Source organism: Artibeus jamaicensis, unplaced genomic scaffold (assembly GCF_021234435.1).
Source record: "Artibeus jamaicensis isolate MK-2021 breed Jamaican fruit bat unplaced genomic scaffold, CSHL_Jam_final contig_519, whole genome shotgun sequence".
Taxonomy (NCBI): Eukaryota; Metazoa; Chordata; class Mammalia; order Chiroptera; family Phyllostomidae; genus Artibeus; species Artibeus jamaicensis.
In genome coordinates, this window is record NW_026521871.1 from 26988331 (window position 1) to 27014114 (window position 25784).

The window sequence follows — 25784 nt, forward strand, 5'->3', positions numbered from 1 at the left end:
GCTATCCCTGGCGCAGCCCCAGACAGATCTCTGGCTGGAAGTCATAAATCTGGGTGGCTGAACATGCTACGGAAATAAACACAGTATCAACACTCATATTTACATATAATCATATCTATTTGCCTAGCGCTATCACATTCATTTTCTTGACTCAGGAACACGCTTGTTTGAGAAGAGGAGCGCACTTGAGACCTCATCTCCTGCACCTTCCCTTTTGTGGGGTGTGGTGTGGTGTACACCTCAGTGTGTCTGTGACCTCCTTGAGCTCCCTCTCACCCCTGCACTCATGCTATCGATCAGGTCAGGGGCAAAAGTGAGAAGGGCATCACCTGTAGTGCTGGGGGTGGGGCAGGGGTGGAGTGAGGAGAGCACACAATATGGGCTGTGCAGAGGGGAAGCCCATCAGAATTACACTGGTGAGACACAGGAGAGGCACTGCTGACAGGTAGAATGAAGAAGTTCCTTGTCTGGTACTAAATATTCTTCCCCTTGGTTATTTGTCATGGAGTGATCTCAGCAGGTCACTATCATGTTGCCACTTAGCCATCAATTAACAAATGTCTACCCCTTGGGTCATTTCTCATAAATCAATTTCCCCATCCCCTCACTCTTTGGTTATTTTCTTTTAACAGCCTCTCCTCATGGTAATTTATGGAGCCCCATCATCCAAGGGCAAACACCACTCTTGCTCTGAATCCAGGAAAAGGCTTTTGTGGAATTTTAAAGGACCTGTGAAAGAAAATTGCACAAGGAAGGAATACTTTGTTAGGTTAGACCTTTCTGAGCTAGGGTTATATTCTTTTTTCTCCAGCCCCATCCCACAAATGCAAGGGGCAAAGAGCTCTGGGGTGGGAGTGGGTAAGTCATTGCATTGGGCACGCTATCGTTTTCCCACTTGAATTTCATGCTCTTGTTTCTCTTCATATTTATTACCACTTAAGGTTCATTTACATTCCTTCTCTGTCCACAGTAATCAGAGCAACACCTCCCAAATTAGCATCATTTGCAAGTTTCATTAACATGCTGTTTACTCTCCCTCTTTCAGATCATTAATAAAGATGACCCCGTCCACCCTACCTCTCCCCCAACTCCATATATTTTCATTTGTCATCACCCTTTGTTTGCACACTTTGAGCCAGTTTTAAATTTATGTGGCGGCACTCCTTACTAAGCCAATTTGAATTAATTTTGAGTGTAACACTTTATGCCACTATATCAAATGCTTTTCTTATAACTGCATGCATTCCATCAATAGTACTCCCACCACCTCTCTATTTGGTATTCAGGTGGAAAACTCTCAATTCTGCCTGGCATTTTAGTTCTTTAAAAGTCACTGTATCCTCTGTACTGACCGGGGACTTTTCTCCTAATTTTTCGGTTATTTTGAAATGATTGATGTCATGAAAGAAAGGATCTGGAGAGCTATTTATGGCAATCGATAGCTTTCATCTTTCTTTCCCACACCTGCTATTATGGTTGAACAAGTAATTTTGGTGAAATCCCTTCACATTTCAGGATGCATGAGATCTGGATCTCCTGTTTGGAGGCTATAGATTTCTTAAATATTCCTTCCCTTTGTTTTAAACCATCTGAATATTTTTTAAATGTGTGCAAATTTTGAAGACACGTTAAGTGCCTGGTATATCATGGGTTCTCAAGATATGTTTTTGAGTTAATGAAATTAATACAATAAATAAATCCACCAGTCATTGTTATTTCCTCCAGTCTGCACCATTTTCTCATTCTCTGACATGGTGAACAGTTTTTAAAAAAAACTATTCCTCATTTATTTATTCTGCATATATTTATTGGGACTTTACTTTGACTAGGCACTGTTCTAGGCTTACATAATATTTCAGTGAACAGAAAGAATCTTTCCCCTCTAATACAGTTTGAGAGAGAGACAATGAGCAAATATAAGACATAATGTATGATTAGATTGTGATGTGTTATGAAGAAAAATTAAGAGGGTTACATAAAGATACTGAGATTTTGTAGCATTCAGAGGTGTGTGTGTGTGTGTGTGAGAGAGAGAGAGAAAGAGAGATCTATTTTTCAGCCCCAAAACTTTATCTGGGAAGATGTATAATTTCCAGATGCTCTGTGGGTAGAAATAATAACACAGAACTGAGAATTTCTTTATGAGAGGTGGTTAGCTAGGCCCTACTTGAGACCCAGATGTGTGCATGTGCAGATGTGCCATTGCTAGGCCAGACTCTTGACTCTCATAGCTCCTGGGACCCTCCCATTTCAGGTGTCTTTAGCAGCACACAAGGAGTGTCATCCTTCTGAACTTTGTGAAGATGAGCTAAGAATTGGTGGAGAACACTGAGTTCACTCTGTGAACTGCACCCGCAGATCACCAAATGGTCAACTTAGTATGAAGCTTTATGCAGGAGTCTGCAGCAGATCTGCAGTGACCATAAATTTGAATAGGATAGAAGTGCTGGGAGGACCTCAGTTTCTTTCTGAGTCCAGACCTACAGAGCACTCCCTACTGGCTGTGCTCTAGGCACAAGGATCATTTAACAAGGATTATTTTCCTTAAGTGGGGCCGTTAATGCAGTAAATTTCAGGATGACTTTTTGTTGTTTTTAGATCCCCCTCTTCTTATTTCCCCTATTTCATTTATCTTTATAACATTCTTTTGTAGAAGAATGACTAAGTCGCTTTCACATTAGGAACTCTAAGATGGTATGTCTCCACCTTCGGGTAAAGTTTAAGTGCTTAGCCCAGCTCTCCAGGCTGGTGCCTTCCCAGCTGTTAGGCTTCATCACCTGCCATTCACTGTTGCTCTGCCCTTGAGTTCTAAAAGGACCAAGTTACCTATGCTCTTCACTCACTAGTGTAGGTCCTGCCTCTTTGTCCTTCTGATGTTCCTTCCAAGTGCAATATCCTCCTACCTCTTCACTTTCCAACTCCTTCCTATCTAGCTCTCACACTGGTCTTAGGTGCTGTTCCCTCCAATACTCAAACCACCGTTCTTACTTCAGCACCCTGGACATCTCCCCACCTTCAATCTGTCACCTGACTGCCAGGGTTCCAGCATGATAGAAACATTGTCTTATTCATTTTTGTATCTACACCACCTAATGCAGTCCTGTGCACAGAGTAGACATTCAGGAACATTTTTAAACTAAACTGAACTTGAGATGGGGAGAAACAAGAGGTTATCAACTCCACTTTGCTGTTGAGGAGACTGAGGAGGGTAAGAGGAGGGCCTGCTGCAGGGGAGTGAGAGGCATAACAGAGGTCATCCAGGGAGTGCTGGGGTGAGACCCATATCAGAGTTCAAGGCGATGGGCACCTCATCCACCAGAGAGTCTGATTTCCCATGTGATTTGAAGGCGCTGTGAACTTTCAATATTCAGCCAGTCTCTCAGCACACAGGCATCATTTTTGTTAAAAATATTTCAGATTTGCAATTAATGATTTTTTGGTGATTATCACATTTATCAGATGGCCTAATTTTGTTGGTGGAGTTAATTCTTTTGTAAAAGTTCTTATTCATTTTCAAGTTAAATAAGGTCTGACTTTTATCCCCAAAGGAACTTATATTTCAAACCCCTGATTTGAGCAGGATTTGGTTTGAGTTGGGTTTGATTCATCTCTTTGATTAAAGGCTTATCTTCTAAATAACATGTCTTAATAGTTACTCTTTCCCTTTTAAGACCTTCTAAATTTAGATATATGAAATCAATTACTGCTTCCAGAATGTTCAGTTTCTACTTTGGTCCTAGAATTTGGTCTCTAAGAGATGTTGATTTACGTCCTGGGGGATCATTTAAATTTTGCATTTTCCTGCTTAATATCCATACCAGTTGGGTGGGGTAGAGGAACTCTGGGAGGAGCCTGCTGGCTGACCAGGAGCCACAGATTGGGCATTTAGCCTTCTCAGAGCTTGGGCATAGCTCACAGGGACCTGTAGCAGCAGGTAGAGGGCTGTGCTGCAGTAAGGTAGCTGGTACACAAACAAACCTGTGAGAGCATCGCAACTGTGGACACCGAGGTAATGGAGTGGAACTTCTGAAAATGTGCTGTGGTGACATGAAACCTGCAAGAGGAGGGGCTATTTTTCAATTCCTTTTCATTTTTGTCACTTCCAGAGGTGATCATGAATCTGTGATGGGGAGATATGGAATGTCATTCATGCATCATTTCAGTGTATATTTAGTAAGCACCAGCTGTGAGCTGGGCAGTGAGCCACACTGTGCATGTGGGGTGAGCAGTCAGATGTACCCCTTGTCCTGACCCTGCAGCCATTGGGAGTAAGAAAGGAGAGAAGCCATTATACTCATAATTTTTAGTTTACACTTAAAATTCTGTTTTGCTGCTAAGAGAAATATTCTTCGCATAGTTTCAGAGCTTGGAGGTAAGCCTGTGATATTGTAAAACCTACAAGTGAGGAAAAGGTACGGGAGGGCTTCTTTCCTCAGATACCTGTCTGCCTCTCTCACTGAGTTCCAACCTGTCAACCCTAACTGCTCACTTGTCCTCCCACCCAGACTCTCCCCCCAAAATGTGGGTCTGTAATTCCGGATCCCTGAGGCCCAACAATCAATTTTGGGCAGACACAGTGTTCAGTATGACCCCCAGTCTGAGGTTGTTTAGATTTCGCAGGGCCAAAGCTTTCCTTGGCTCAATCCATGGACATGAGGCTCACCAGTATTAGGGTAAACAGCCTTGGGAGAGAAGTAACCATTTACCTGCTTGAGAGTAGACTCATCAAAGTGGCCTAGAAGTCTCCATTTACAACCTACAGTGTAGGGTGATGCACAGACTAGCTCTGCCCAGAGAAGGAGCTCTTAGCTGCAATCCTTAGGCTTAGGTTTAGAGGGGTTCTCAGTGTCATCTAATCACTTGTAAAATTTATTTTGTGTGTGTAACTGTATCTGCATTTTTTTTTGTTTGAGAAGAGAGTCTGGTTTTTATCAGGTTCATGACAGGGTAAATGGGTCTTGATTCTACTTCTTGGTTCTTCTCTTTACCATCTGGATTGGGGGAAGTCATCTGGGCTCTGTCTTCAACTAGAATGGGTTGTTCTGAAGTCAAAATGAGAAAACATAAGTGAACCATGAAGCTTGCAAACCACATGCTACTGCACACCTGAAATAGCCATGTGTTCCCCATCACTTCCCCTTCTCCCTGAACCCCCTCTTCCCTCCCCTACCCTGCCTAATTTGTAACTGTTCTTAAGGCCCTCTTCCAGTAACACTTTCAAGTGCATGCCCTGACTGCCTGGCTTGCACCCTCTGGGTAAGGTGCTCCTTCTCTGTGCTCCCATCACCCCCTCTTAGCCGACCTCTAGTAATGCAAATTTTACTCTGTTGCAATCATTTATTAACTGACCTACCCAGATTGTACCCTCCCTGAGGTCAGGCATGGTGACTTGGTTGTTTTCTCTGCCTAGCACAGTGCAGTTTTAAAGTAATTTTGCTCAATCGATAAAGTGTTAGTTAATTTATTTTTAAATTGTGCTTTAATGAGCTAACTACTAATCATTTTTATCTATTCATCAAAGGCAGACTTAATTCTCTTTACCATGTGTAAATGAAAGTGATAAAATGGAATCCTTTAAGAGCATCTTACTACTTGCCTATTAGGTTTGCCTTCTAGCAAATTAGTCTGAATTAATGAGGGTTCATCTCCCTCTGCTGAGGGAAGCAGGGAATAAGGCAGTTGCGTGCTGCCATGACAGGACAGGCATTGTGCCCAGCCACAGTGACCGCCCTGCTTACTCGCAGAGCAGCACATGCCTCTCCAGCCCGTTACCTGTGGCACAAGCTGCCCATCAAGATGGGTAGGTCTGGGGCCTTGAGCTACACAACCTGAGAAAGTGCCCCAGCTGGCCTCGCCTAGGCAGCACATTACTGGGACAACAGATTTTCTTCAAGTCTACCTCTTGGTCCCTTTCTTAGGCCTACAGTCTTCTTCTACCCATTTTCTTTGCTACTTACTGACAGGTTATTCCAAGTGGATGTGTCTTCTGAGGCTCTTCTTCATTTATTTTGTCTCCTGCTCCCGTTGTAGGAAGTGCCCACATTTGCCACCCTGCCTGCTTTTATTTCTATTACTGGAAGGGATAAAAAGACATTATGTGCTTCCCACCGACTCCTGCTCAGCCAGCACTAGACATTGTGTATACTGATGTAATGTTACCAAGGAGGAAATTGTTAAGAGGATGAAGCTAATTTTCTAGTTCACACCTGGAAAGCAAATCTGATGGTGCTCGCACAGATCTTTAATGAAATAACATTGTTTAAGAAGTTTCAAGAGAAATTCATTACTAATTGATTTTTGAACTGTGGAAAAGATAACACAGAGAGATGAGATATTAGCTTTCATCTGGCCCAACTCCCCAGCAAGCATCCCATTTCCTTAGTTCTCTTTCCCATAGAAAATTGATAGCTGCTTCCTGAATTAGCATTGCAGAAGGTAGGGCTCACAGAAAGGCACGTTTGGATGGGATGTGTTTTCTTTCTACTTGTTTTCCTTTGTTTGGGCCCTGCCATGAGGTCTTGTTGAAAGCCATTGGCTTCCATGGTGGAGCTGGAAGATTTTTTTTTGTGACTCAAGTAAAAGGCAGTCAGTGGGAGAAATGGACTTGGGCAGTAGGTTGGGTGTTATAGAAAATGACAGTCCTATAGCAGGGACACTGGGGCATAGACTGCCTTTGATCTCCAGGGGTTTCCCAGACCTCTCCCATCCCTGGTATGCTTTATTTATATATAAATATATATACATATGAGGTCTGTCCAGAAAAAGTCCAGCCATTGTTACTATAACAAGAACAGTTTGTGTGACATCAATGTGACCTGGCAGCCAAGGAGAGTGGACTGGAATGTGCATGTGTGAACAATGACTTAACTGTACTAGTCACTGTACTAGTCAGTGGGGTTGGTAGATGCCACCATTGAGTGAGCATGTATACTCTATAGCTGTTAACATTTAAAATGACTGAGTGAGTAGAGCAATGGATCTGCATTGAATTTTGCATTAAGCTTGAACAGTCCTCTGCAGAAATTATTTGGATGACTCAAAGACTGCAGCTATGGGCACCTGGTGATTGGCCCCTTTATCATGACAATGCACCTGCTTACGCATCACATCTCATGAAGAGTTTTTTGGTGAAACATCCAATCACCCAGGTGACTCAGCCCCTCTACAGACCAGATTTGGTGCCCTGTGACTTCTGGCTTTTCCCAAAACTAAAACCACCTTTGAAAGGGAAGATATTTCAGACCATTGATGATACTCAGGAAAATACAGCAGGGCAGCTGCTGGAGACTGGGAGAACTGTGGGAGGTCCAAAGGTTCCTACTTTGAAGGGGATTGAAGTGTCATTGTCCTATGTACAATATTTCTTGTATCTGGTATCTTCATTAAATGTCTATTTTTCATGTTACATGGCTGGACACCTTCTGGACAGATGATGTATATATTCTTTGATAGGAACCAGTGACATTTATTTTTGTTCTTATATTAAGTAAAACTAAATGCATTTTAAAATAAGATTTTGTTTAAAAAATTGAGCTGAAACATTCAATCCCATTAAAAACAGAGTATGAGCTGTACAAAGCCAACACCATGATATGTATGTAGCCTAGTTCCTCTGCACACAGGTTGCCATACTTACCTATCCATCTTCTTTAGAACTTTGGAATTCTGTTTCTGTGTGTTGGGCTCCGGGAGTAACCACAGAGGAGGGGTTCTGGTCTTCTAGATAATGTACTTCATGAGTTGTCTGAATTTAAAGGAATTATGGGGACCAGTAGTATTCCAGATCTCAGGGGAAGTAGTTTTGATTTGAAAGGCCTTACTCCAAGTCTGGATTGCAAATATATTAAGGCAGGTTGATTCTCCTTGAGGTACCCTCCATAAACCCAGCCAGTAAGTACTCTTTGCCAGCCTCTGTGTATCAGGGATAAAACAGGACCTAATTTTTCCTTGAAGAGCTCATGGCTAGTGAGATGGAAACACTCCAATGAGGAGGTGCAGAATGCTATGACATCCTTGAAGGCAGGTGCCTCATTCAGTCTCCTGTCTGGGGTGAGCCTCGGAAGAACAGCTATGAGATGGCTCTCATTAACCCTTCCCTCTCCAACATTTCTTATATTCTTTAGTGGCCCCCAGCGTTGGCCCTTGATATAGAAAAATTCTATTTATCATGTCAGAAGTATTCTTTGCATTATTTTTCTGACCTTTGTCAATCTATTTTTAACTCTGCTCTGTCCTCATTCCCCATAAATCTCCCATCTTTGCTCTTACTCAGAATCTACTGGACTAGTTCTCAGCGTGGTGTTGATGTCAATAACAGCTTCAAAATTCACCCTTGAATGGCTGTTTTCATTTAAAAATTTCTTTAAAAAGGTTAATAGAGGGGCAGGGGACCTCAAACCCATGCAGGGGGATGGGGGAAGCACTGCTGATGTGGATGTGTCCTTGACTCTTGAAGTCATGGTAACTCATGAGGGAGCCACCAACTTTGCCTACTTGCAAAGTTAGTTTTTGGGGTGGTTTGGATGTTTGGAGCCTCTTGGAAACCTGATTGGGGTGTGTGGGTGGGTCTGGAGTTCTGTGTCTGGTCCATGACAGCCAGTGGGAGACCTTGTTCTGCCAGGGTGATAGTGACCAACCAGGGATCACTAGATTCAAGGTCTATCTCTGCCACTGTCTATTGTGGGAAAGGTCTTGTCCCCTCAGTCTCTGCTTCTGTAAATCTCAAGGGTAGCTCAACCATTCTAGGAATGTCTGTAATGGATGTATACTCCCTGTATTGGTCAAGGTTTTTTTTCCGGAAAAATTATAGAATATATACATACATATATATTAATTATAGGAATTGGCTCATTCTTTACTCAGGTTACTGAATTGAATGCTAATCTCTTCCAGAAACACTCTCACAGACACACCCAGAAGTAATGTTTTACCATCTATTTGGGTGTCCCTTAGGCCAGTCATGCTGACACATAAAGTTAACCATCGCACTCACTCTCCCTTCTCAGGGCAATTTATGGAAACCCAGTAGCATCCTCCCTGAAAGTTCATTTTTAAAAAGATTTTATTTATTTATTTTTAGAGAGGGGGAGGAAGGAGAAAGGGAGGGAGAGAAACATCAATGAGTGGTTGCTTCTTGCATGCTCCCCTCTGGGGACCTGGCCCACAACCCAGGCATGTGCCCTGACTGGGAATTGAACAAGCAACCCTTTGGTTCACAGACTGGCACTGAGTTCACTGAGCCACACCAACCAGGGCTGAAAGTGCATTTAATCAAGGTTGTACCCATACCTTTTCACTTAGTTTTGTGAAAATGATATTAGTGGCTAGGATGTTAATAACATTCTGAAATTATATGGGATTCTTGCATTTTGCAGTGTTTTAGTTCCCATAATCACTTTGGCTCTCCATGTCATCCCTCTGAGGAGACATAGATTGAACACTTACTGTGCATACTTTAATGCTTCACCTCATTTAACCCTCTCAAAAATTCTGTGAGGCAAATAAGATTATTATCTGAACATTGAAGATGCAGAATCTGAAGGTCAGAGAAGTAAAGTGCCTGGCCAGGGAAGGGGCAGAGACATTCAGCTTGGGTAAGTCTCAGCACAGAGTTCCGTTCCATAGCAGTAGTGTGCCCACTTGCACCTTTTTTGAGCACCGGATATTCCAGTGATCTCTGAGCCAGGTATGCACTATTGCTATGCAGTGACAAGGGGGTGGGAGGGCTGCTGTGCTTGTAGGTATGCACACCCCATAATACTAGGCCTTTTTGGTTTGCCCACAGGGCAGCATGACCCAGCAGAGTTGGATGAGCCTGGGGAAGGGACACGGATGCTGTTCATTGGATCAAGTAGCTAAGGGTTTGTACTGGGGAGGGGGGCAGCATGAAGAGAGAAAATGAAAACATGTTATCTGGTGGAGAATGATTCAAGGAATGGAACTTTTAGAGCAATTGAAGAGAAGTTTGAATAGTTGAGAGGATGGCTTTGGAGGCGACTAAAGCTCCAAGGAGTCATAGGGGAGAGGGAAGGAGAAAATAATTGTTACTTCTTAACCAGCATAAAAGGAAATTGAAAGGAGACTGAATATCATTGTGTACATATTTGGAGGTGGTGGCAAGCTCTTGTAGAATTCCACTGAAGACAGTTTCCAGAGGACTAGGGTTAAATTAGAACTTTGCAGCAGGTGGGAATTTGGTTAGGTTCTAGGAAGCATTTCTCTGATGCAAGGTGTTTCTAACACTGTTAACAGATGTAGTGAGGCTGCTTATGGTCAATAGTTGTCAAGCCACTCGGTGACCCAGCACTCTTGGAAACCTTTTCTGTGTTTGGATGTTTGGGGAATTTCTTACCTTCTGAGTCTGCCTCCTGGAGAGAAGACAGAAATGGGCTTTACCAGCTTTTCTTGAATGGAGTACAGGCTTAAGATTCTTCCAACCAGATGCACCTGTGTCAAGTTTCCGTTAGGAAGCCAGTGATGCTAGGAAGCTGGTGTCTGGAGGAGTCCATTCTGGCCAGGGAAGGGGCAGAGACATTCAGCATCCAGAGTTAGCTATGAAGTGTATAGTATTGCTGAGACCTGTGACTTCTCTGCCTGTGGGGGCACTGGCAAAGACCCCATGGGAGCAATCTGGAGGGTAGCATAACGTTTCTGGATCCAGGGCTTCCCAGAGATGCTGAAAGGTAGCACTTTCCTTTAACAAACATATTTTCCACCTAAATCAGTGAGGGAGAGTTCTTTTGTTCTCAGCTGAGAACCTTGAGTGCTACAACAGGTAACTGAGAGAGCTTATAAGTCTCTAAGTCTTTTAGGAATAGAAAAAGCACTCAGCTGTCAGTTCAGCATGCTCAGAGTTTGTATCAGTCAGGGTTCTTGGTTGCAAACAACAGAAACCAACTCTGGATATTTTAAACAGAAAAAGAGACTGTTGGAGGCTCAGAGATGCAGTAGGAGGCTAGAGAATCAGCTTGAAATATGGGCAGACACCAAGAGCTTGAAGTTAGGAACCATGTCATAACAGGGCAACTGAGCCAGAGTGTAGTAGCCTTTGCTGTCCCAGGGTACCACTTGATCTGCCACTAGACATGAGGAATTAGATGCCCCTATGGCTCCAGGAATAAACCTGACTGTCACAGGGTCATCATATTACTCACTCCAGCTTCTAGATGGAAGAGTTTAACTGTCTGAACTTACAGGGAGTAGAGAAAAGCAGAATCAACTCACTGTGATCTTCTGGGTGGGGGGCTGGGTACTGTACCCTACCAGTACAAAGCAACATTACCTTAAAGAGAAGGGACATTAGATACAACAATAATAGATGCCATATCAGGGCATATATCCTTAGCTCTTGGTGTTGTGAGGGGTTGAGCTGCAAGAGACAAATACAGGACTCACTCCTAACAGATGAAGAAGGCTCCGTGCTGCAAAAACTAACAAAGGGACAAAACCATCTCTTTCCCCATCTCAATTTTATTGTTTATTTTTATATATTCTATTTCCTTTTAACAGTCTACTCCTTTTTTTTTAGGATTCTAAAGCATCTACTGGAGAATGAAATCAGGTGCTCTAAGGTCCATCCATCTGGCATTGACTGAGCACCTCATCTGGGCATGTCCCAGACAGGTATTAGTGACACAGAAATGAACTAAAAAGGCAGCTTCTACTATAAGGAGCTCAATTGGTGAGGGAGCATCTATATAAACAGACAATTACAATATATGTTATTTTTTTCTTGCTGTGTAACAAAAAATTGCCCCAAATTTAGTGGTTTAAGGTTAGCTCACAGTTTTGTATATTCAGCGTGGCACATCTTCTCAGGGTGCCACAAGGCTGGCTGGATTGAGCTCTTGTCTGGAGGCTCTGCGGGAAAATCCATTTCCAGGCTCATCCTTGTTGGTGGCAGAATTCAGGTCTTTGAGGCTGTAGGACTACAGTTCCCATTCTTATGTTGGCTGTCAGCTGAAAACTGCTCTTAGCTCCTAGGTCCTTACAGCAACCCCTATATCTTAGTAACAGAGAAACTCATTCATGCTTGGATTCTCTGTGACTTTCTATTTACCAACCAGCTGAAGAAAACTCTGCTTTTAAAGGGCTATTGTGACTATGTTAGGACTGCCTGGTTAATTTCCCTATTTTAAGGTCAACCATATAGCATATACACTATAACATTGTGGGAGTAAAATCTGTTATATTCACTCTCCCAGAGATTGTGTAAAAATTACATTGGGACAGGGTGGGGAAACCTTAGGAGACATCTTAGAATCCTGCCTATCATATAAGATGAGATGTGCTAAGCAGGGAGGTATCCACAAGGAAAGATGAGAATATGAGGGGGGGAGATTGATCCTAGATTTGAAAGTGTGGGAAGCCTTTTCGGAGGGGTGTCATTTGCTCTAAAATAAAGGTTGGGAAGAACTTAGCAAAGTGAGGATTGGCCATAAAGACCATTCCAGCTAGAAGGAATGACTTACGTGGGGCAAGAGGTGTGACGCAGAACATTGTACTAGGACATAACAAGTTTAGGGTGGCCAGAGAGTAAATCTTCTCCAAGGAATAGAGCGACCAGACAAAGACCTATAGAGGCCCAGAAAGGTCCGGTCAGAAGACTTTACTGTCTGAGTCTGGGAAATTAGATCTTTGGGCCTCACCTTGGAATTTCTGATTTGGGGTTGGCCTGAAAATTTGCATCTTTTCTTTTTTTGCTCATCAGTTTATGTAATATTTAATTAAATTACAAATTACAATAATACATATAGCCAGCATACATACAATTGGTATCTAACAAGTTCCCAGGTGGTGCTGATGCTTCTGGCCTGGGACCTCACTTTGAGAACCACTGGTCTGGAGAATAAGTGGGAGGAAAGCAAGTCCACAGGCCCAGTAGGGGGCCATGGTGCCAGTCTAGCAGGTGGTAATGAGGCCTTGGCTAGGTTCAGAGCCAGGGTCATGAGGGTGAAGATGTTATGGAGAGGATAGGGTTTGGGAAAAGATTTAGGAAACAGTGCTGGGGTGTGGGCATGAGACACAGGACAACTTAGGGCTGATCCACCACAACAGAGCCAGAAGGGATCTCATTATGCAGTCCAGTCCTCTCAATCTTCTGATGGGTAATGTGAGGCCCAGAGAGAGCAAATGACCCCTTCAAAATCACATGGTGCCAAATGGGACATAGGAATCATGTTCCCTGGCCTCCACGGCACAGCATTTGTAATTAATTTGGGAATAAGAAAACAAAATGAAAACAAGGCAGCTCCCAGCCCTCTCAGAAACTCCTTGCCAGTCTCATTTTTGCAGCTGCAGCCTCCCATGCCTGCTCCCTGGCCAAGCATGCTTCCAGGTAAGGTCACTGCAGCCCATATAAAAGAAGAACAGAGTCCCTTTCCTGGAAACAGACCTGTAAGCATTCCCGAATGGGAGGTCAAACTGATTAAAGTGCTTTACGTCCCCTAACTGATTTCCTTTCAGCCCTGAGCTCCTGGTTGCAAGTGAATTTTCATGGCTGAAAGAACCTACTAGTGACAAATTTGCTGAAGCGTGGAGACAAGATTGGGAAATTACTGCCCACTCTTGCATTTCCAAAGGGATAGATACTGAACTTGGACATTCTTTTCACACACACAAATGTTCGCGTGCACATGCATGCGGTAGAGATCAATCCTAACCCCCAAAGGCCTCTTTGTCTCACTGAAGCACTTATTAAATGTATCTGTGTTTCCACTGGCAACTCAGAGTCATCTAGAAAGGGAACACAATACGATGTCAGTCAGTATTTGTTACCGTCAGAGACTTCCTCGAAGTCTGCCTCGAGTTTATTGTCTTTTTGAGGCCATTTTATCCATTTTTTTGTGGGTAAAGTCATTAATCTTCCTCCAGGCTCAGGTGCTGTGCATTCCTGACAGCTGGGTCCTGGCTTCTTGGGCTGTGGGTAGCGGCACCTCCTGGCCTCTGGTGCTGGAGTTTTGATTAGAAAGAGTAAGGAGTGAGCTGAGCCATAAAGAGGACTGAGAGGAGGGCTGTGGTCCCAGAAGGCACTGGGAATCTATAGAAAAGGTCATTCTGTTTTTGAATCATCTACAGTGCACCCTGACACCAAAATACACTTAGATCTATGCAGAGTCACTTGATAAAGAGGCTAATGAAGTGGAAAGATGTCAGCAGAGCTAAGCGGGCCAGGCTCTCGGGGATGCTCCATGATTCAACATTCTGTTTCCATGGAAACCAGAGAGGCTTGGCTTCTTTCTTCCTCTCCTTCCTTTTGGAAGGTCTCTCTCCTGGTAACCTTGACCCTTTCACATTGGCAGCCAGAGATAAGGAATTCCATTTTCCCTATCTGGTCATGGTTGGCTGGTAGACACTGATGGGTCTGTGCTGGGGAGGGGTGCTGGCTGTGGGGCTCTGGAGTGCCTTAATTCAAATGCATGAAGTGGAGGATGGGAGGCAATAGAAAGAGAACACAGTTAATTAAGGTTGATATTGCAGAGAAGGTTGTTTTCTGAATAATAAATTCTATGGGCTTCAAAAACAAGTATAATTAAAAGAATGCAAAAAGAAACAGTTGAAGGGCATAAGAAGACAGGTTTGGTTAGGGTGTATTTTGCTGGGGAGTAGGGTAGGAGAACAGGCTGTATCTAAGAAGCCCTCACTATGCTGAAATCTTGAGACTCAGAACGAATACCGTTCTCGCTGATAGCTGTGACATTGCTGACCATACAAATACAAATGCTCTTTGTCTTGAGCAGTGGGGTCACTTGTGGCCTAAGCTGATGAAGAAGGACTTTGAAGTTGATCCAAATGGGAAAATTGGCTTTAAGTTGTTATCCAAGAGAGGAATTTGTCTTCAATTTAGGCTCAGAAATGTTGCTCCTGGACAGATGCTGTCCCAATCATATTGTACATCACTTTTCAGTTCAAGTGCCCACTGTGCTTTTCCGTTCTGGAATCTTCTGGAATAAATTATTGATTGAGAAAATTTAGTTTTTATTGGCCAGTCAAGGCTTGGTGCTTCTTTGGGAGTGGTCATCCATTCTAGGATCAGACAGAGAAATGGCTGGCCAAGGACATGTAACCCCTGACCCACTCCCTCAATAGCAACTATAAGTTGGAGTAAGTTTTTAGAGAAAGAAATATAGTTCCAGGCTCCCTCAAACATCTTTGCTGTAAGACTCCTAACTTACCCTTCAATTTACAATCTCAGGGAAGAAATGTGACTTTTAAAAATGATTTTACAGAGCTTAAAATCTTAGCATATCTTCTTCCTATATAATAAGAATTCTTTTACAATTGGAAGTCAGGAACCAAACACATCCACAGGTGTGTTCAATAAGTGGGCAATCTCAAATTTGGCTAGGTTACCAAGGAGGAAGCTCTCCATGGCTAGAAATGTGGGTTCTCCTAATCTACTCATTCTTATCACATTTTAATGGGTAATCTCAATTGGGGCTGGTGTAAACTGATTGGGAAAATGATGGGAAGGAGTGACACACCCTCATCTAGCTAATTGAACTATGGTTTAGAGAAATATTGAATGCAGATGGCTTTTGCCTAGCTTTACATAGAGTGTGGGCAGGGATTTCCTGTACATGAGTCATCAGTAACAGACTGCTCAAATAGATCATGCTACATAATGAAATACAATGCAGTTACACAAAAGCATGAGAAGCTGGAGTGATTGGAAAGCTTTCCAGGATCTATTATTAAGTGAAAAAAAAAAGTAAGAGCAGAGCACTGTGTATATTATATTTTGACTTGTGTTAGAGGAGAAAAACAAAAATATATCTTCATATATGCTTGCATTTGCATAAAGTAACTTGACAGTATGAACTATATATAAATAAAAATAAAAATAAAATAAATTGCCTGTGAGAATGGGGTGAGAATTGAGTGAATGGGTTAAAGGACTAAAAGGGAGACTATAATTTTTTACTTAATTTTAATTACAAATATTTTTATTTATTGAATTTATTGGATGACATTGGTTTACAAAACCATACAGATTTCAAAAATACAACTAAAATAAAACATCACCTTCACCCTGCCTCCTGCACCCATTGTCCCAAACAAAGTCTCTTTCTCCATTTACCCCAGCCCTTTGCCCACCTCCATCCACCCAAGCCCCAACCCTTTCTTCCCCCGGCTATCACCACACTGTTGTCTGTGTCTCTGTGTTACGTATATATGTTTTTTTGCTAATCCCTTCACCTTCTTTCATTCCCTCCCCCTACACCTTCCCTGACAGCTGTTGATTTAATTTTTAAACCATGTACATTTATTAGCTATTTGAAAATTAAATAAATAATGCAAATCTAGAAAAAGCATGAAAAGTCAGTGAAATTTAAACAAATACATTTTTGCCTTGGAAATTCTTGCTTTCCTTTCTTGGTTCTTTCTGTATGTCTTTCCTTCTTGCCTTGTTAGGGAGGGATTTGAGATGACTTGGGGGAGAAAAAGTCCCTATAACAAAATGGATTTTTGAGAGTTTTGCTGATTCATGGACAACAGTGTGTGATTGCAGGGAGGAAGGGGACTATAAGGGGCTTAAAGGGTACTGAAAAAATTTTTTTTTAATTTTCCTGATTTACTTTTAGCATGATTGTGTGAGAGGGTCAACAAATGCCGAATTCCCCCCAAAGCAACTATAAAGCTGGATTAAACTATCAAAAACAGCCCTGGCTAGTGTGGCTCAGTAAATTGATTGCCAGCTTGCAAAGCAAAGGGTCACCGGTTTGATTCCCAGTCAGGGCACATGTCTGAGTTGCACGCCAGGTCCCCAGTAGGGGGTGCAGGAGAATCAACCACACATTGATGTTTCTCTCCCTCTCTTTCTCCCTCCCTTCTCCTCTAAAAATAAATAAATAAAAATCTTTAAACAAAAAGAAAAGAAAAATAATTTTACCCTACTGGAAATTTACCAACGCATTTATTCATGAAAACTACTGAATTTTGGTTAAGAATGGTGAAAATTTATGGCATTCTTTCCTGGGCTACTTACATCTCCCTCCAACTCAACTGGTATATCAGAAGTAGTTAGGAAAGGCTATGAAAATCAGTTGTTTTGCTATGACTTCAGAAGAGGTTTACTTGATTTGAAGGACTGTCAGTTGAAGTAGTGATCTTGACATCAAACAAAAATGAAGGGCTAGAGGCTTTGATAGTCTAAGGCAGTGGGTCTATTTTGGGCATGCAATTAACTACCTGATTACAAATTTAACAGGAAGTTCTGGAAGTGAGACAACCATAATATGTTTGACATATTCTCCACATAGTCGACATTGACTGAAACTATGTGTATGAATAGTAGATACTGGAGTCTTTAAGCCACCCACACATCCCTGGTCAATAGAGCCTCTGCTCATGCACAGAGTAGTATATAAGACATCCCAAGGGAGCCTGGAAGAAAGTGAATTCTGGGAGAGAGTTGAAATGGTGTGAATTTTGAAGAGCTCCACAGTTTATACAGTGATCCATCAGTGGAGAGTGGAAACCTCCCTGCCTTAAAGTGTTTGAAAACAATTTCTAACAACTCTTTGGTTGAACATTAAGGTATATAGATATTAGGGTAAAAGCTATGCTTAAAAAACAAAACTGAGGAGAGATGTCTGTAACCAGGCACTGTGGAAAAAACAGACTTTAGAGACTTAGTCTAAGCAAGTTACTCAACAGACAAGCAAAAAAAAAAAAAAAAAAAAAAAAATCTGCGGTAGCAACAATAACCCATAGCGAGATGGAAGAAATCAGAATCCAGAGTTGCCAAAACATAAGATCTAAAATGTCTAGGATTTAATAAAAATTATGAGACATTTAAATAAGCAAGAAAGTCTGACTTATGGAAGAATAATGCAGTGAATAGAAACTGCGTTCCCTCAGATGTTGCATTTGACATATGAAGACTTCGAGTTAGTTATTATAAATATGTTAAAATAACTAGAAGAAATCACATGCAGAATTAAACAAAGTAGAATAATAAGGATTCAGTGAATTGCAATCTTAAGAAAAAGATAGTAATTGTTTTTTTTAAAGAAAATTTTAGAGTTGAAAAGCAATCACTTCAATGAAAATTCACTAGAGTAGCTAAATAGCAGATTTTAGATAGCAGAAGAATCAGCAATATATTTCTATTTCTATTAAAGATAAATCAATAGAAATCACCCAAACTAAGTAACAGAGAAAAATGTTGAAAAAAAAATGAACAGAGTCTGAGAAACTGCTGGGCCAACATCAAGTGTACCAACATACCTGGAATTGTTGTTTCAGAAGGAGAGGAAATAATGGTGAAAAACTTCCCAAATTTTATAAAAACATTAATTTACAAATTCAAGAAGCTCAGCAAATGCCAAGCAGGATAAACACAAAAGAAACACACAAATAGACACATCACTGTGATACTGTTGGAACCCAAAACAAAGAAATTCTTGAAAGAAAAGTAATTCCTCATGTTCAGAGAATTAATATAATCATTTCCAGCTATTCATTAGAAATGATAGAGTCTGAAGTCAGTGACATTTTCAAACTGTTGAAAGAAAAAAATTTGAAACCAACAAAATTATTCCTCAAAAATGAAGGTGAGTAAGAACATTATCAGATAAACAAATACTGAGAGAATTTGTTGCTGGTAGACCTGCCTTATTAAATAAACTATCTTTTAGTCCTTTTGGCTGAAAAAAGCAAAAGCAGACAGTACCTTGAATTCACAGAAAGATATAAAAAGTGCTGGAAATGATGAATGCTTGAAAATTAAACAGCACATTTGTAAATAACCTATGGGTTAAAATAATAATCTGAAAAAAGTTAGAAAGTATTTTGAAATAAATTAAAATAGAAACAGTGTATCATGGTTTATGACATGAAAATGAAGCAGTGCTTACAGAGAAATTTATAGGTACAAGTGCCTTTATTAGAAAAGAAGAAAGGTCTCAAATCAATGACCTAAGCTTAACCACTAAGAAATTAGAAAAGGTAGAGCAAAGAAAACCCAAAGTAAAAAGGGAGAAGTAATAAATAAAGAATAGAGTGGAAATTAATGAAATAAAAAATAGAAAATAAATGAAACTCAAAGTTGGTTCTTTGAAAAGGTTAAAGAAGTTGATAAAATTGGTATTAGTTTTCTATTGCTGCTGTGACAAGTTTCCACAAATATAACAGCTTAAACAAACACAATTTTGTTATCTTACAATTCTGGAATTGAGAAGTTTGTCATGGATCTCACTTAGCCATGTTCAAGTTGTTGGCAGGTTCTATTTCTTTCTGAAGGCTTTTAGGGAGAGTTCCTTTTCTAGCCTTTTACAACTCAAGAGACTGTCTACTTTCCTTGGCTCAGGGTCCTTTTCCTGCATCTTCAAAGCCAGTAGTAATAGAACAGGTTGTCCTCACATTATCCTCTCTCTGGCTCTTCTTCTGCCTTCCTCTTGCACTTTTAAGTGCCCTTGTGATTACATTAGGTCTATTTGGATAATCCAGGATGACCCTAAATTAAAATCAGCTAATTAATGTCTTTTAAAATAATGATTATTTTTATTCAATTATAGTTATCCCCCTTTTCCCCTATTACTCTCCCCTGCCCTCCCCAAACCCCTCTCCCACACCCCCTCTCCCACATTCAATCCTCCTCACACCATTGTCCTTATCCATGGGTCCTTTATGTATATTCTTTGACTTGACCCTTCACCTTCTTTCCTAATGTCTTTAACTCCATTTGCAACCTTAATATTTCTTTGCCATGTAACATAATATATTCATGAGTTCCAAGGATTAGAATATGGACGTACTTGGAGGACTACTATTGTGCCTGAAACAAATCCTTAACTTGACTGATCAATAAAATAAAAGAGAAAACACAAATTATTAAAGTTATGAATAAAAAAGTGAAGTCATAAGTGATCATATATAAATTTAAAAGGACTATAAAGCAATATTATAAATGAGTTAATGCCAGCAAATTAGAATATTTGGATGAAATTAAGCAAGTCCTAGAAAGAAACACATTGTGAAAAGTGACTTAAAAAAATTACAAAACCTGAGTAGATGGTTAACAAGTAAAGAAATAGAATTAGTACTTCAGAATCTTTACACCAAAGAAGCCTAAGTCCAGATGGCATCTACAGTGAATTCTTTCCAATATTTAAAAAGTTCACAAGCCCTTTCAAAAACTAGAGAAGATAGGAACAATTCCCATCTCACTATATGAGGCTAATATTACCCTAATACAAAACATAAAAAAGAAGAAACATATTCCTCATAAACACAAATGAAAATCTTCGACAAAATATTAGCAAACTAAATTGTACAGAGTGTATAAAACATTGCATATCAGTACCAAATGGTATTTATTTAAGGTATACAAGTTTTGTTTAACATCTACAATCAATTACGTAGTACATAATAGAATACAAGACAAATTAGATAGATGCAGAAAAAATCATCTGACAAAAATCCATCATCATTTTATGCTCAAAATACTCAATAATAAGGAAATGTCCCAACCTTATAGTTGGTCTCTACAAAAAGCATAGAGCCATCTCCATATTTAATATTGAAGACTAAATGCTTTCCCCCTAAGATAGGAAACAAGGTAAGGATGTCCATTCTTGTAGTGTCTATTCAGTGTTGTCCTGGAGGTTCTGACTGGTGCAATGGGGCAAAAATGAAAGACCAAATGAACAAATGAATGAAGGCATCTAGATTGGACAGGTATAAATAAAACTGTCTTTATATACAGTTTTTATATGATCCCATATGTAGAAAATTCTAAGAAATTCACAAAGAAACTACCATAACTAATAAACAAGCTTAGCAAAATTTTAGGATATAAGATCAATACATAAAAGTTCATTGTATTTCTACATATCCTATCATTGAACAATCCAAAAAGTGAAAAAGATTTTTAATACCATTCACAAAAGCACCAGAAAGGGTAAAATACTTAGGAAAACATTTAGCAAAGGAGGTCAATATTTGTTCAGTGAAAACTATAAAGCATTTCTTAGGGAAATTAAAGAATGTCTAAATAAATGGAGAGAAATTCCATGTTCAATATTGGAAGACTCAATATCATTAACATCTCAATTTCCCCCAAATTAACCTGTAGCTTTAATGCAATCCCAATTAATAATCCAGCAGCATTTGGGAGAAATTGACAAGCTAATTCTGAAATTTATATGGTAATATAAAAACCTAGAAGAGCAAACATAATTTTGAAAAAGAAGAACCAAATTGGAGGACTTATACTACCTGATTTCTAAACGTAATATGAAGTTATAATATTCAAGGTAACATGGTATTGATATAAGCATAGGCTTATAGACTAATAGAACAGAACTGAGACTCTTTACATTTATTATCAATGATTTTGAAAAAAGATGCCAAGATAACTTAAGGGAAAGAACAGTTTTTTTCTCCAAGTGGTGCTGGGGGCAACTGAATATCCATCTGGAAAAATAAAAATGAACTTAGACACTGACCTTACACTATACACAAAAATCAACTGAAATGCTCAAAGATGAGTATGAGAAAACCAGAAAATTTTTGGAAGAAAACATAGGAGAACATTTTTGTGGCATTGAGTTAGATAAAGAGTTCTTCAATACAATATCAAAAGCTTAAGGCAAAAAGAAACAAAAATGCTAAATTGGATTTTATTAAAATTAAACGCTTTTGCATTTCAAAAGACATTATTAAGAAAATGCAAGGACAAACTACATACTTGGAGAAAGTATTTGCATAACATATACTTGATAAGGGACTTCTGTCCAGACTATATAAAGAACTCTTAAAAGTTAATAATGAGAGGGCAAGTCAGTTAAAAATGGACAAAGACACTTCACTAAATAATATATACATGTGGCTCTTAACTGTAAGAAAAAGTGATCAACATTATTAGTCATTAGGGAAGTGCGATTAGAAATACAGTGTGCTATCTTTATACAACCATTAGAACAATTAAAATCAAGAAAGCAAAGGATAAACTAATTGTCCTGGCTGAGTTCTCTCCTCTCAGGCTACAGAAAAGTAGCTAGACCAACAATATCTAGACCTCAAAAACAAAACTCAGAGTAGGGGAAAGTAAACTGGTCCTAGGTAAGGAGGGGAGAGTGTTATAGACTGAGCTGCTCACATTAAGCATGAGCAAGATGAAAAGAAATGTCAGAGCAACTAAGCAGACATAACAAAGGAAAATCAATGAGGCAAAAAGTTAGGTGTGGATATAGAAACCTCAGGCGAAGAACCCAATCTGGATCGAAGTGGCTTCTCCATGAATGTTTTCCTTTAGTAGGAATATAAATGTGATAAAACAAGAGCTGAAAGATGAGATGACAAAACAACAGCATGAGTTATAAAGGTGATTGCTGGACCTAAGAATTCAATCGAAATAAAGTAACACTGGGTAGCAAGAAGCAGAATAGAGCCAAAACCTGAATTAACGACATGAAGAAAAAGCTAGAGATAATCACGCTGAATTCAGAGAAAGAAGAAAAAGAGATTAAGTAATTAGAAGAGGAAGTGGGATTAAGATGATTCAAAGTAAAATAATGGTCCATGAAGTAGACTAGCCAACCAGAGGAAGAACTGAGTGAAGATTCGAATCTGCACATCTGCGTGTGGAAGGGTATACCCCTACCAAGAAAAACATCATCCAGAATAACCATCGTCAAGGATTTTTTATAGGTTAAATTAATGAACTTGAAGAATGAAGGAGGAATTCCCCAGACAAAGAGGTGCTGACAGTGGGAAAGATTAGGCTGTGCTCCCACACACATGATAACTTTCTACGTTTAAGGATAATGAAGAACTGTTGATTAAGTTATGAGGTTTGGAAAGTTAAACCTAAGAAAACTGTGTGCATCCAAAGAGTTGCCCATGTATAAAGGTAACGGACACGACACGCCATCTTAAATATAACTTCCCCGTGGGAGTTGAGCACCCACTATGCCTGCTTGCATGAAACCAGAGATCTTAGGTAATGAGATAAGGTTTGGTGAGGCTGTAAACGGACTGGCAGTGAGCAGTGAATGCATTTGAATAAAACACTTTCCCCCCCCAGGCAAATAACGATTGTAGAATAGAATGCCACTATTATAAACTCTGGCAAAGAAATGCCAACCTAAACAGTAGACATTGAGAGCTGTCTTGGGTGGGGGGAGGTAGGTGGGAGGAAGTGTAAGAGCACTTCTGTGCTGCATAGAAAGGTAAATTAGTCAACACTATTTACAATCTTAGTCAAGAAATTTTGACTGCAACCTATTAATTGTTTTTGTAATATTTAGAAAATTTTTAAACAGTAATTTTTTAAAGGAGTTTAATATCTCTCAGGGGTGAAGAAACATTTGATGTACCACAAATCTTTCAAATTTTCTTCAGTTTCTTTTTCTTTTGTTAAATTCAAGAAAAAAATAAATTTACAAATGGCATTCAAAGAATCATGTTAATTTTAGAAATCTCTATATCTGCTCATCTGTTGTAGACCGCTCTGCCTGGTTCTAGGAATTGTATCTCTACCCCTTGTGGCTAAGGGTGAGGGATGACCTCTGGAATGAGAGCCGCGGGAGACAAAACTTGTCTCTGGTAGCAATCACTGCCTCGGTTTCCTCTCTCTGCCCCCAAAGCTTGGTCGGAAGTCAATGACGGGTAAGACCCCTCATGGAGGGGGGTGGAGGGGGGCAACCTAAGCCTGACCGGATCACTTGGGAGGCCTTCGTAGAAGGACTCAGGGGGCTGCAACAAAGAGGAAGCAATGGACTCTTGCCCCTTGCCTTTGACAAAGCCTGAGTCCCCATGTCCTCTGGGAGAAGCGCTTCCTGGCTCTAATCCCCTTAAGCCTGAATACCTGATGGGGAGGGGTGCAGCTCCTTGTCTTGCTAGAGCGTGCCCTGGAGAAAAAAATCTGGCATCACAAAGACTTCCTGATAAACCTGTGAAATCTGCTCTGCTAAGAGTGCATTCATTCATATGTAAAAGGTTTGAGCAGGAAACCCTAAAACTCTGTTCCCGACAGACTCTGACTCATACTAAGCCCTCAGATTTCTTTGAAATTTTATCTACTGTTTGATCCTTGCCTGCCCTGTATTCCCGTATATTACAACCCAATAAAGGCCCCTGGAGGAGGGAGCTCAACGCCTTTTTCCCCTGAGAAACTGACCACTGCTCACAGCCTTTTTCCTCTGGGAAAATGGCCACTTCTCCTCCCCAAGCAGATCACATCATATCTCTGTCATGATCACTCTCATCCGTGGCGGCTGGGGGGAATTGTGAGGAAAGCCGCCCCCACACTCATCTTTCTTTTTCTCTCTCTTTCCTAACATCTGTATAATTATCAGAGAGTGGCTGCAAGGATGATCACAAAATGTGAACATTGATTATTTCTGAATGGTGAGATTTTTCAGTAATTCGTTGATTTCTTCCTTATATTTTCTATGTGTCTCACATTTTAAATAATGAGCATGAATTATTATATAACATTTGCCATTGTTCCAAAATATTATATATGCTCTTTGCAGAAAATTTGAAACACACAGATTTTAAAAAAGAGGGAAAAGCCTGCTATCCAGACATGTCTACTGTGGTAGCCTGTTCTATTGGTGGCTCCCAATGAACATGGGTACTCATGTTCTTGTGTAGTCCCCGCACTGACTCTGGGCTTGGCCATGTGTGATGATTAATTTTATGTGAACTTGGGTTGGCTATGGTGCCCAGTTTTTTTTAAGAGTTTTTGAATTTTCTAAAAGATTTTATTTATTTATCTTTAGAGGGAAAGGGAAGGAGAGAAGGAGAGAAATATCAATGTATGGTTGCCTCTCATGGGTCCCCTGCTGGGAACTGGCCTGCAACCCAGGCATGTGCCCTGACTGGGAATTGAATTGCGATCCTTTGGTTTGCAGGCCTGCACTCAATTCACTGAGCTACACCAGTCAGGGCAGTGCCCAGTTTTTTTCTCAAGCACAAATATAGGTGTTTCTGTGAAGTTATTTTTAGAGAGGTGATTAAGATTTAAATCAGTGGACTTGGAGTAAAGCAGATTACTCTTCATAACATGGGTGGGCTGCATCCAGTCAGTTGCAGGTCTTAAGAACAACGACTAAGGTTAAGGAAGAGGAAATGTTCCTCAAGATTATGACATACAAAACTCTGCCTGAGTTTCCAGCCTACTGCCTGTGGACTTCAGACTCAAGACTTGGACATCAGTTCTTACCTTAATTGCCAGTCTGTGGGCCTGCTCTATGGATTTCAGACTTGTCATCTTTGGCTAATGGAACATTAGCAAATGTAGCACAAATATAGACTTAATGAATACTTGCATAGTGGGGGTTATTATTTTGGAATACCCCCTCTTGGAGTCCTGAACAACCATGTGAAGAGATCTGGCTGTTCTGCTGGAGAGATAATGGAAAAGAGGGAGAGACAGAGAGAGAGAGAGAGAGAGAGAGAGAGAGAGAGAGAGAGAGAGATTGACTGATTGATTCAGGAAATCCTAATTGTTCTAGCAATCTCAGCTGAGGGGCCAGACAGGTGAGTGAAGCCCTGAAGTCCTCTTGGAATTTTAGTCTCAGTCATGCCATCAGGTGGTTGCAGTCATGTAAGTGACCCCAGGAGAGACCAGCAGTAGAATGATCCAGACTACAGAATCATGAACAAATACATGGTTGATGCGTGCACTAGCCTGCAGTGTATGCGGAGTCATGGATGGGATTTGAGACAAATTCACATGTACTACTGAGTCCTGTGGAGGAAAAGGGACGGCTCAGCTACTCCCTCAAGGGGGGAGCACTGTGTGCTCTCGCCTGGACAGGCTTTTATTG

The 25784-nt window shown here is 40.5% G+C and overlaps 1 long non-coding RNA gene across 3 annotated transcripts in view; it reads left to right on the forward strand.

Annotated features, from left to right (window-relative positions):
• LOC119048266 (uncharacterized) overlaps positions 1-25784 on the forward strand; it is a 389482-nt gene that overhangs the window by 180394 nt on the left and 183304 nt on the right. For 2 of the 3 annotated variants that reach the window (XR_008392353.1, XR_005082302.2), the window contains exons 4-5: positions 9785-9860; positions 11528-11622. The exons of the other annotated variant lie outside the window; for it this stretch is intronic. This is a non-coding gene — a long non-coding RNA (uncharacterized LOC119048266). The remainder of the gene's footprint in view (positions 1-9784; positions 9861-11527; positions 11623-25784) is intronic. 3 annotated transcript variants of the gene reach the window in all.